Source organism: Melospiza melodia, unplaced genomic scaffold, assembly GCF_035770615.1.
Source record: "Melospiza melodia melodia isolate bMelMel2 unplaced genomic scaffold, bMelMel2.pri scaffold_55, whole genome shotgun sequence".
NCBI classification, from domain to species: domain Eukaryota; kingdom Metazoa; phylum Chordata; class Aves; order Passeriformes; family Passerellidae; genus Melospiza; species Melospiza melodia.
The window spans coordinates 3,606,519-3,617,426 of record NW_026948799.1 but is presented as its reverse complement, the minus strand read 5'-3'; the positions used below and the strand labels follow the sequence as shown (position 1 = coordinate 3,617,426).

Sequence of the window (10,908 nt, the reverse complement as noted above, 5' to 3'; positions counted from 1 at the left end):
TTGTGATACTGTGGGTCCTCATGAAACCAAGAGGCCTTTGTGACACTGCAGGGCTGCATGGAACCAAAGGTCCATTGTGACATTTCAGGGCTCATGGAACAGAGGAGTCACATGACATTATGGGGCCTGGGGAGCCACGGAGACCATTGTGACACTTCAGGGCCTTATCAAATGTAGGGGCCACTGTGACACTGCTGGACCCCATACACCCAAGGGTCCATTGTGACACCGCAGGTCTTCTCAAGGGACCATCATGGGACCATTGTGACACTGCTGGACCCCATGGAATCAAGGCACTGTTGTGACACTGTTAGGCCCCATAGGTCTGGCTGGTTTGGCCTCCTTTTGACTTCCTGACTGATCCAACTGACCTTGGCATGTTGGGGGTCTCTTCTTATTAGCTGCTGAAACACTGGGGCTCCATGCTTTCCTTCCTATGGAAAAGAACTGTCCTTCTTAGTCAGGCGCCCATGCCCAGAATTGGGATTTCCATCTCCAACATTGCCTGTTGTGAAAGACTGGAGGAGATTTTTGGCTGGAAAAATTTTGTATGTTGGGAAGGAAACAGAAGGTCCAGCCTTGCACTGCCCTGTAACCCCAGCCCTGCCCTGCCCTGGAATCCCAATCCCCCCAGAGCCTCTATCCCAGCCCAGCAGTGTCTGCCAGTCCCTGGCACAGCACAGGCAATGCTCCACAGCCACCTCTGCAGCCCCCAGCCCAGCTCCTGAGGGACCAAATGAGCCCAAGTTCCACCTGGGGGAAGGGCCCAGGAAGACCAAGGGGTATTGAAGGCTGACAACAAGGCAAGCACACATCTTGACCCTACCTCCTCTTGGAATTTCCATCTGAATACTGCTGGAATCCAGGAGTTGGTAGTTCTGTGTGTTTGTTTGTGTGTATGCTTCTCTGTATCTTTTTTGTCTGTCTCTCTTTGTGTGTCTACTTCTCGTATATATGTCCTCTTCCAAATTTTGAGTGACTTAAAATTGAACAGGCTTAGAGCTTATGAAGTTGAATAGCACAAGGTAATGCATTGAGTTGTGTTTTTTGTTGATTTAATGTCATATTAAATATTTGCAAAAGTTTCTCTGATTTTCAAAAGTTGACAATAAAGGTTGTTTTGCTCTTTTGAACTTTTTAGAGTCTCTTGTTGCTATTTCTTCAGCACATAAAACTCAGAGGACACAAACAATTTGAGTTTCCTTTTAAATGTCTCCTTGAAAGAGTTTTTTGGGGGATGGGAGTCAGGGCTTGTCTGTCCTGCTTGGCACAGCCCAGGCAGGGCTTTCCCAGCCACATTCCACACTCCAGTTCCCAGCTGGAGCCGCTGGTGCCTCTGAGTTGTGCTGCCCCAGCCCCAGGGATGCTCTCCTTGTCTGCCCATTCCCCCACGGTCTCTGGGCAGGGATGGCCTCAGTGGGGGCTGCTGACATCCTCAGCACCTTGGAGGCTGCTGCTGAATTTTCCTGCTGCAGAGGCTTGTTCAGCCTTCAGCTCTTCAGTTCAGGAATTCAGTGTCCCAGGACTCATTAACATTGAGAACACCTCAACAAGCCAAGCCTTTGGGAACAATTTGATTTCAGTTTCCAAATAATTTGTAGTTAAGTAAATCTCAGTAGTGTATTCAAAGTGAACACATGATATTTAAAAAGACAGTGAGAAAATACTTTTTAGGTCCTGGTAATTTTGTTTTGCTGTTAATTCATTGATGTGTGCAATCTCCAATTGACACTGAATCCAAGTACCTCCTCATGCAGTTGGAATAGATATGAAAATCAAGACCCTTCATGGCTGACAATCAATCAGACTCTGTCCCTACACCCACCCCACCATTTCCCCCATCCAAGCCCTGGCACTCAGAGCAGCCTTGTGCAAATCTGAGCTCCCTCCAGCCCAGGCTGCACCTGCAGCTTTCAGCTCCTTGGCTCCAACTCCCACCTGCTTTCCTTGGAGACAGAGCTGCCTGAGACACAGAGGGATGTTCATTTCTTGTCAGCCAACAAAGCCAAGGGAAGGTACAGCTCCATCAAATGCAAAAGTCATTCCTCTGCTGGATATTAAATCCACTTTCCACAGAAGACAGTCTCAGAGCAATGGAAAACACCTTCTGTGCCCAGCACAGATCCCAAGTTCCCCCCAAACCCTCCCTGCCCTGATTTTGCCCAGATTTGCTCTTTGCACACATGAGTCACAGGCTGAAGTCAGGAGCTCCCTCTATGCCCAGTGGGAGGAAAAGAGAGAAAGGGGATGAAGAGCTCTCCTGTGCAGAGCCAAAGTCCAAGCACCCCTGCAGTGGGAACAACTACTCATCAGGTTTGTGTCCTTTGGGTTCAGGGACTGGTGACACTCAGAGGCACAGAAATATTTCTTGCCTACAAACACAACAGGAATATTTGAACAGTTTAATAACCATCACAGCTCTTCCCTCGGTTTTCTGTCGTGTCCCAGCAGCATTTCATATGTCCACCAGCCCAAAGGGATTTCTATACAGAAACAGTTCAAGACAAAGACATAAAAAAGGTAAATTTGAGATAGATATAACCAGAACGACATATTTCATTCATATTTATTTGAACTTCTTAAAGATTTGGCCACTCCTTGAGATTCAAAGCATGAAACCAGTCAGCTGAGAGGCACTTGAATGGCCAGAGAGCATATGGAAGAAGAAATGTGAGAGCAGCAGGAAGGACATGGATCCAGCTGGTCTAGTGAAGAGATGTAGTCAAACATGGCTATTTCAACAGGAGAGGTAGAAACACTGGATGGAAAAGGGAGATTAAATAATAGAATGAGTATTGGTTATACAAGTAGAGTGGGAACAACTGTTTCTGGTGGGAAAAAATTGCTATTTCTTAAAAGTACTCAAATGACCCACATAATAAAGATTCGGTTGTATATTATCAGATAAACACGTATTAAAACCTGTGCCCCTATCCAGGCTGACATCAGTTGTGTGCCCATGAACAGGCAGTTCCACTTGTGCCCTGAGGTGCCCAGCTGGGATTGGATCTCTCTGAGTGCACCTGAGGGAGAGCAGAGCACCTTGTAAGCTGCAGGTCCCTGACAGCCCCGCAGGGCTCCTGTCCCATCAACATCTGCTCTGCTCCCATCTGAAACAGGGCCCAGCATGGTACTGGGATCATCAGAGAGCTGAGGTGTGTGCTGGAATTCAATGCCCTCCCCATCCCGCAGCAGCCCTGCATTTCCCTACTGCAGCCTTGGTCTCCAGCACAGCCATGGAGGCTCTTTGGGCTCTGGACTGTTCCTGCAGCCCCCAAGGGCAGCTGAGCTCTGCCTTTGGCACAGTCAGGCCTGGCCAGTGCAGGTGATGCTCAGCAATTGCTTGTGTGTGCCTGGCCTTGCTGTCAGCCCTGGCAGCGACTGCGTGGCCCCTTTGTGGCCCTGTGCTGGCCCAGCCATGGTGGCCCAGTCCCTGTGCAGGCCCAGCCCAGGCCAGGAGCATTGCGGCTGGGAATGGCCCCTGTGCCGTGGGGCCCACAGCAGCCTTGGGGCTCTGTGCCCCATGGCCTCCCTGCTGGGCAGCCTCTGCCAGCTCCTGCAGAGCCCCTGGCACCTGTGGGGCTGCACAGACAGCCCTGCCCCGGGCTCTGCTGGCCTCTGGGCCAGCAGAGAGGCAGCCAGGGCTGGCCATGGCCGGGAACAGGCCCTGAGCCCTGCAGGAGGATGGAGCTGGGCCACAGCCAAACTCAGCCCAGGCCAAAGCTGGGCTCAGCAGCCAGGGCTGCCAAGGGCTGGGCACAGAGGCTGGCACTGACAAATGTCCTGGGCCCTCTCCCTGCTCTGTCCATGCCACCCAGGGCACAGAACAACCTTCTCTCTGGGCCACTTACCTGTTGGCAATGCCTTGCACAGGCGCTGGCCCTGCCCCACAAGGCCTGGCCTGAGTCCTGCCCCTGCACACTCAGCCAGGCTGAGATGGACACTGATGGTTTCTGGGCCAGGCTCTCTGAGCCCAGCCCAGCTCCCTGAAAGCTCTGCCAGCTGCCCTGAGCTCTGGGCAGCACCAAGGGCCTCTCCCCAGCCCAGCCCAGCCGGCTCTGGCCCCACAGCTCTGCTCAGGCCAGGCTGCTCTGGGCACTGCCCCACGGCCTCAGCCCCTGGCAAGGGCACAGCAGCAGCTGCAGCTGCCACAGGACTCAGCCCCAGCCATGGGGGAAGGTGCTTGGCCAAGGCCAAAAGAGGCTCCCTGGCTGCCCTGCTCCTTTCTGCCTGAGGTGCTGAGAGCTCTGCAGCCCCTGCTGCCATCCCATCTGCCCAGGGCAGCACAAGAGTCCAGGCCTTGGGGCCCTCAAGAGCTGCTCCTGCTCCAGGCCCAGGGCCCATGCCAAAGCTGGGGCAGCCACAAAGCTGTGCCCATTTCTGTCCATTGCTGCTCGGATGGGGATGGATCCTCAGACACTTGGAGGTTGCTGATGAACTTTATTACTCCAGATGTCTCTTCTTTCTTCAGCTGTTTCGTTCAGGAATTCAATGGAAAAGGCTCAGAAACAATAGTTCAAAACAATCAAACAAGAAAAGCCAATGGGAATAATTGAAGCTTCAAATTCTTCTGTGATTAATTAGACAAATTTCAAAAGTGTATTCAAAGTGAATCTGCTATATTAAAAAAAAAAAAAAAAGCAGAGGAAATTGTTTTGACAGTTATTCTTTCCTGTTCATAGACTGCTATCAGCAATATCCAGCTGATAGTGACCCCCAGTACTTTCTAATGCAGTCTGAACAGATATGAAGATAAAGACCTTTTATGGCTGACAATCAATAATACTTTGTCCCCACTCCCTCCCCATCATTTCCCTCATCCAACCCCTAGCCCTCCTATGGATCTGGAACGGTGTGGCCAGCAGGACCAGGGCAGTGATTCTTCCCCTGTGCTCAGCACTGGTTGGGCAGCACCTTGAGTGCTGTGTCCAGTTCTGGGCCCTCAATTTAGGAAGGACATGGAGGGGCTGGAGCGTGTCCAAGGAGAGCCAACAAGGCTGGTGAGGGGTCTGGAGCACAAGTGATGTGAGGAGCAGCTGTGGGAGCTGGGATTGTTTATCCTGGAGAAGAGGAGGCTCAGGGGAGACCTCATCACTCTATACAACCCCCACACAGGAGGGTGCAGCCAGGTGGGGGTCAGACTCTTTTCCCAGGGAACAGTGACAGGACAAGAGAACACAGCCTTCAGCTGCATGAGGGGATATTTAGGCTGGACATTAGGAAATATTCTCCTCACAAAGAGTGATTGGGCACTGGAATGGGCTGTCCAGAGAGATGTGTGAGTCACTGTCCCTGGAAGTGTTTAAGGAAAGACTGGATGTGGCACTGAGTGCCATAGTCTGGGTGATAGGGTGGTGTTGGGTCCCAGGTTGGACTTGATGCTCTCCAAGGTCTTTCCCAGTATGGTTGTTTCTCTGATGATTGTGACACTGCAGGACCCTGGGGAAGCAAGGGGCCATTGTGACACTGCGGGGCCTGGTGGCACTAAGAGGATCATGGTGACACTGTGTACGACATGGCAGCAAAGAGCCAAGAGGCCATTGTGACACTGTGGGGTTGGATGGAAGCAAGGAGTCCATAGTGACAGTCTGGGTCCTGGAGGAGCCACAGAGGCCACTGTGACCCTGCAGGGACTTGTGGAGCCAGGGGGCCATTGTGCCACTGCGGAACCAAGGAGACCCTTGGGAGAGCCTGGGGACAATGGAATCAATGGGCCATTGCTCCATTGCAAGGACTCTGGGAGCTGAGGGAACAATTGTGACACTGTGGCACCCCATGTGTGAGAGTCTGTCCCAATTTTCCCTCATCTGCCTCACGATCGTCCTTGAGAGACCACTGAAGAGAAGACCCCCCCCCCCCCCCCCGTCTATATCTGGCTCTGAAGGAGAAAAGTCACACGCCACAGGCTCCGAGATCTGAAAGCTCAGTGTTGAGCTATTGTTTTCACAAGTGTGTTTGCTGTATGCTGAGAAGAGGGCACCATGCCCCGTTTGCAACAATAGCAGCTCTGGAAGCTGTCCCACCTCTCAGCCTGGCTGGACTTCTCCTGAGTTCCAGGTGGTCTCCCACCAAAGACCCTCACCTATTTTACAACCACCGTGACAGACAGACGGAGATGTGAGAAGCTTTTCCATCAAGGTCTGAGACATGAAACTCCTAAAAAGGCTCCTCTGCTCCTTCCAAGGACTGGGACTGAAACCCCCAGCCCGGGGGAGGAGTGTGGGGAGGCAAGCTGACCGAAGCGAGATGTTTGCCTGCAGATTGTGACCACTGGACCGAGAATACAATGGCTCTCATTTACTGCTGAGAACATATCTACCTGTTACATCTATCAAGATCATTTACTGCTGAGAACATGGACTACCTGTTACATCTGTTCCCCCCCCACAATTTTCAGTAATAAAAGCCTCTGAGTTAGGTAGAGCCTTTGAGATCTCCCCAGCATAGCAGGCGGACCCTCGGCTGGACTGGACCAAAGGACTTCGTCTCTGCATTGCTAGCTATATCCCCTCTCCTTCTCTCTCTCTCTTTCCTCTCTCTTTCTCTATCTTTTTCTCTCCCTTAATCCCTCTATTGCATTTTTGCTGTGGTTATTTCAATAAAACTGCATTTGATTTGATCATCACTGCAAACCCCCTTGTACCGTGTTGGTGTTTTGCACTCTGAAATCATTCCTACGAACCATCAGGTCATCTGTCCACTAGGACGGACCCTGACACCATGGAACCAAGGGTCCCTGGAGACACTGCAGGATCTTGTGTCACCAGGGCTCCATTGTGACACTGCAGCACCAAGGAATTAATTGTGGCACTCTGAGGCCTCAGGGAACCAACAGACCACTGTGACCCTGCAGGGCCTTTAAGAACGATGCAGAGCATTGTGACAGAGCAGGACCTGGTGTCAGGATGGGGCCATTATGACACTGCAGGGCCCCATGGAACCAAGGGTCCAGGGCTGCTCCTCAGGGACTCCTGAAATGAAGGAAACATGTTTGACCTCATGGTGGCCCTTGGGACCAAGAGGCCATTGTGACACTGGGTAAGCAAGGAGAGCATTTCTGCACTGACAGACCTCATGGAACCAATGACCCATTATAACACTGCAGGGCCCAAGGATCCAAGGGACTCTGTGACACCGAAGGGGCCCCATGGAACGAAAGGGACATTGTGATACTGAGAGGTCTCATGGAATCATGAAGACCATTGCGACACTCTGGGGCCTCATGGAACCCTCGTGATACCAAGTTGGCTGGGAGTTTTGATCTGCTGGATGGTAGGAGGGCTCTGCACAGGGCCCTGGACAGGATGGATCCAGGGCCCAAATCCAACAAGATGAGGTTTAACAAGTCCAAATGCCGGGTTCTGCACTTTGACCACAACAACCCCTGCATCACTACAGGCTGGGGACAGAGTGGCTGGACAGCAGCCAGGCAGAAAGGGACCTGCAGGGACTGATGGACAGCAGGCTGGACAGGAGCCAGCAGAGTGCCCCGGTGGGCAAGAAGGGCCAATGGCTCCTGGCCTGGATCAGGAATGGTGTGGCCAGCAGGAGCAGGGCAGGGATTCTTCCCCTGGGCTCAGCACTGGTTGGGCAGTGCTGTGTCCAGTTCTGGGACTCCCAATTCAGGAAGGACATGGAGGGGCTGGAGCACATCAAGAGAAGGGAAAAAAGGCTGAGGAGTGGTCTGGAACATAAGTGGTGTGAGGAGTGGCTGAGAGAGCTGGGGTGGTTTATCGTGGAGAAGAGGAGGCTCAGGGGAGACAAGGCAGTCTCCGGGCACAGGTTGGACTTGATGATCCCCAAAGCCTTTTCCAGCCTTGCTGATTCTGGGATTCTCTTAAACCACCCTTGCAGCAGTTGCAGGAGGAGCCCTGGGCCTCCTCTTCAGAAGCTCCAGCAGCCCAGGTCCCTCAGCTTCTCTTGGCAGCCCCAAAGCCCATCCTATCAGTCCTGCAGAGCCTCTGCAGCTCCTCCTCACTGCCCAGAACAGGGAGCCCCAGAGCCAGATTGAGCAGCCCAGATGTGCACCCCTGGCCTGGGGTGCCTCTGGCAAGGGAGCAGCACCAGGCACTGCAGGAGCCTGCAGACAATTCCTGCAGCACTTGTAGGGTGATCCTGGTCCCCAAGGGATGTTTCCATGGTGCCAAGTCAGGAACTGCAATGGGGAGTGGGGCCAGAGAGGAAAGGGCAAACAGGGAGGGGCTGTTTGCAGGGCAGGGAACCGGGGAGGGAAATAGGAAGAAATATAAAGCAGGCAAAGAGTAGAGAAAGCAAAGGTGAAACCACGGAAATGCTCAGGGCAGTTTGGGGGTGGCTGCCAGGCAGCCCTGGCTCTGAGCAAACAGCATCTGCAGTGGGACAGGAAACTCCCAGCTGATGGAAACAAACTTTCTGGCTGACTGCAGAGGCCAGGACAAAGCTGAGTGGTTTCCCTGGTGTCCTCCAGCCCTTGCTGGCCCCAGGGGCCCAGGGGCTGATGGCATTTGTGCTCCCTCAGGTTCATGTCCCCACAACAACAGCATGGGGTGCTCCTGCCTGCTGTGTGCAATGCAAACAGGGGCTGCTGAGCCAGTGCTGCCGTGTCTGTGCCTGCAAGGATGGGGCACCTGTGTGAGCTGGGGGAGAGGCCAGGGCTGCAGAGGGGGGATGTTGTTGGCAGCTCCATGAGGACGCTCTGGGATGCTGCCCTGGGCCGTGCAGCGCACTGGGGATGGATCAGCCCCTGCTCTGCTGCTCCTTCCCGTCTGCCCCAGGGCCCTTGCAGAGCCCCAGCATGCTGTTTTCCCCCAGCCTACCCATGGCCAGCCTGGGGCTGCTCACGGGGCTTTTCTGTGCTGAGCATTGGCCTGGGCATGTTCTTGAGAGAGCCTGGGCAAGGAGCCTGGAGCCCCCAGGGCCTGGCCTGAGACGTCAGCGCTGCCCCAGCAGTGCCCATGGCCTGTCCCTGCTGCAGCCCCAGCACTGCCACCCCCAGGGCTGTGCCCAGCCCCGATAGCACTCAGGCCCTGCAGCAACACCAGGGCCACCAGGGCAGTGGGGCAGGGCCATGGCAGCAGCACGGGCAACACCAAGTGCTGCTGCTGCTGGGCACAGCTGCTCGGCCAGCACTGATCTGCCCCCAGCTCTGCACACAGACATTGCTGCTGCAGCTCCAGAGAACACAACAAAAGGGCGTCTCTGCAGAAAGCTTTGCTTGGAGATTGTTTAGATCCTTTAAAGCCACTGAGAATGCAGCCCCTCATTGACACAGTCTATGGGCACAGGGAAGGTGGAGACAAACAAAATGAGAGATGGCACAAAGAATGACATTTCTTTGTGGACAATATAATAAAACTAATATAAAGGAAAAAAAAAAGCCTGTATCAAGCCATCAATAACATTACTTTTATTTCACGTCATTTGTAGAATTTGGCCAGCCGTTTAATGTCTCTGAAACCATCCAGTCATCAGTCTTCTCACTGCAGCCTTGAGCTCCTGGTTCCTCAGGCTGTAGATGAGGGGGTTCAGGGCTGGAGGCACCACTGAGTACAGAACTGACAGGGCCAGATCCAGGGATGGGGAGGACATGGAGGGGGGCTTCAGGTAGGCAAATATGGCTGTGCTGATGAACACAGACACCACAGCAAGGTGAGGGAGGCAGGTGGAAAAGGCTTTGTGCCGTCCCTGCTCAGAGGGGATCCTCAGCACAGCCCTGAAGATCTGCACATAGGAGAAAACAATGAACACAAAACAGCAAAGTGCTAAACAGCAAGTAACAACAAGATAACCAAGTTCCCTGTGGGAGTTAGTGTGTGAGCAGGAGACCTTGAGGATTGGGGGCACGTCACAGAAGAATTGGTCCAGGGCATTGCCATGGCACAGGGGCAGGTAAAATGTATTGGCTGTGTGCAGCAGAGCATTGAGAAAGGCACTGGCCCAGGCAGCTGCTGCCATGTGGGCACAAGCTCTGCTGCCCAGGAGGGTCCCGTAGTGCAGGGGTTTGCAGATGGACATATAGCGGTCATAGCACATGATGGTCAGGAGGAAATACTCTGCTGAGATGAAGAACACAAAGAAAAAGAGCTGTGCAGCACATCCTGAGTAGGAGATGTTCCTGGTGTCCCAGAGGGAATTGTGCATGGCTTTGGGGGACAGTGGTGCAGAGGGAGCCCAGGTCAGTGAGGGCCAGGTTGAGCAGGAAGAAGAACATGGGCGTGTGCAGGTGGTGGCCGCAGGCTACGGCGCTGATGATGAGGCCGTTGCCCAGGAGGGCAGCCAGGGAGATGCCCAGCAAGAGGCAGAAGTGCAGGAGCTGCAGCTGCCGCGTGTCTGCCAATGCCAGCAGGAGGAAGTGGCTGATGGAGCTGCTGTTGGACATTTGCTGTGCCTTGGCATTTGGATCTGTGAAAAAAGTAATCATGGAATATTTTTGCTTGGAGAGGACCTTAAATATCCCAGCACAGCTTGGGGGCACATTCCACACACTCCCTACCCAGGGCTCTACTGCCTGGAGCTGTCCCTGCCAGCAGCTGCTTCCCTGTGCCCAGGGCTGGGCCCTGCCAGTGCTGCCAGAACTCAGCCCAATCCTGGGGGCTCATCTCTGCCCTGCAGACCCCTCCCAGCTCTGGCACTGTCCAGGGGCAGCTCTGGACCTGCAGGCTCTGATGGCAACGTCAAAGCAACCCTGAGGAGGCTGGATAAACAAGACAAGATGCAGCTTCTAAGGGGCCCTGTGCTGATTTCTGTCACTGCCTGGTTTAGCAACATCTGAGAAATATTTTTTTTTCTCATCCTGGACTGCCAGATGAATATCTGTTTGCAATTTCCCATCAAGACAACCCAGAGCAGTACTTTAAAAAAGCAGGATTTTCCCTTTTATGCAGTCCCTGCCTTGCTCTGCTCCCTGCATAATCTACTTGGAAATGTTCT

At 53.5% G+C, this 10,908-nt stretch overlaps 1 pseudogene; it reads right to left on the bottom strand.

Annotated features, from left to right (window-relative positions):
* Positions 1–9,420: 9,420 nt before the first annotated feature.
* On the bottom strand, positions 9,421–10,357 carry LOC134413891 (olfactory receptor 14J1-like; annotated as a pseudogene).
* Between the last annotated feature and the right edge of the window lie 551 nt (positions 10,358–10,908).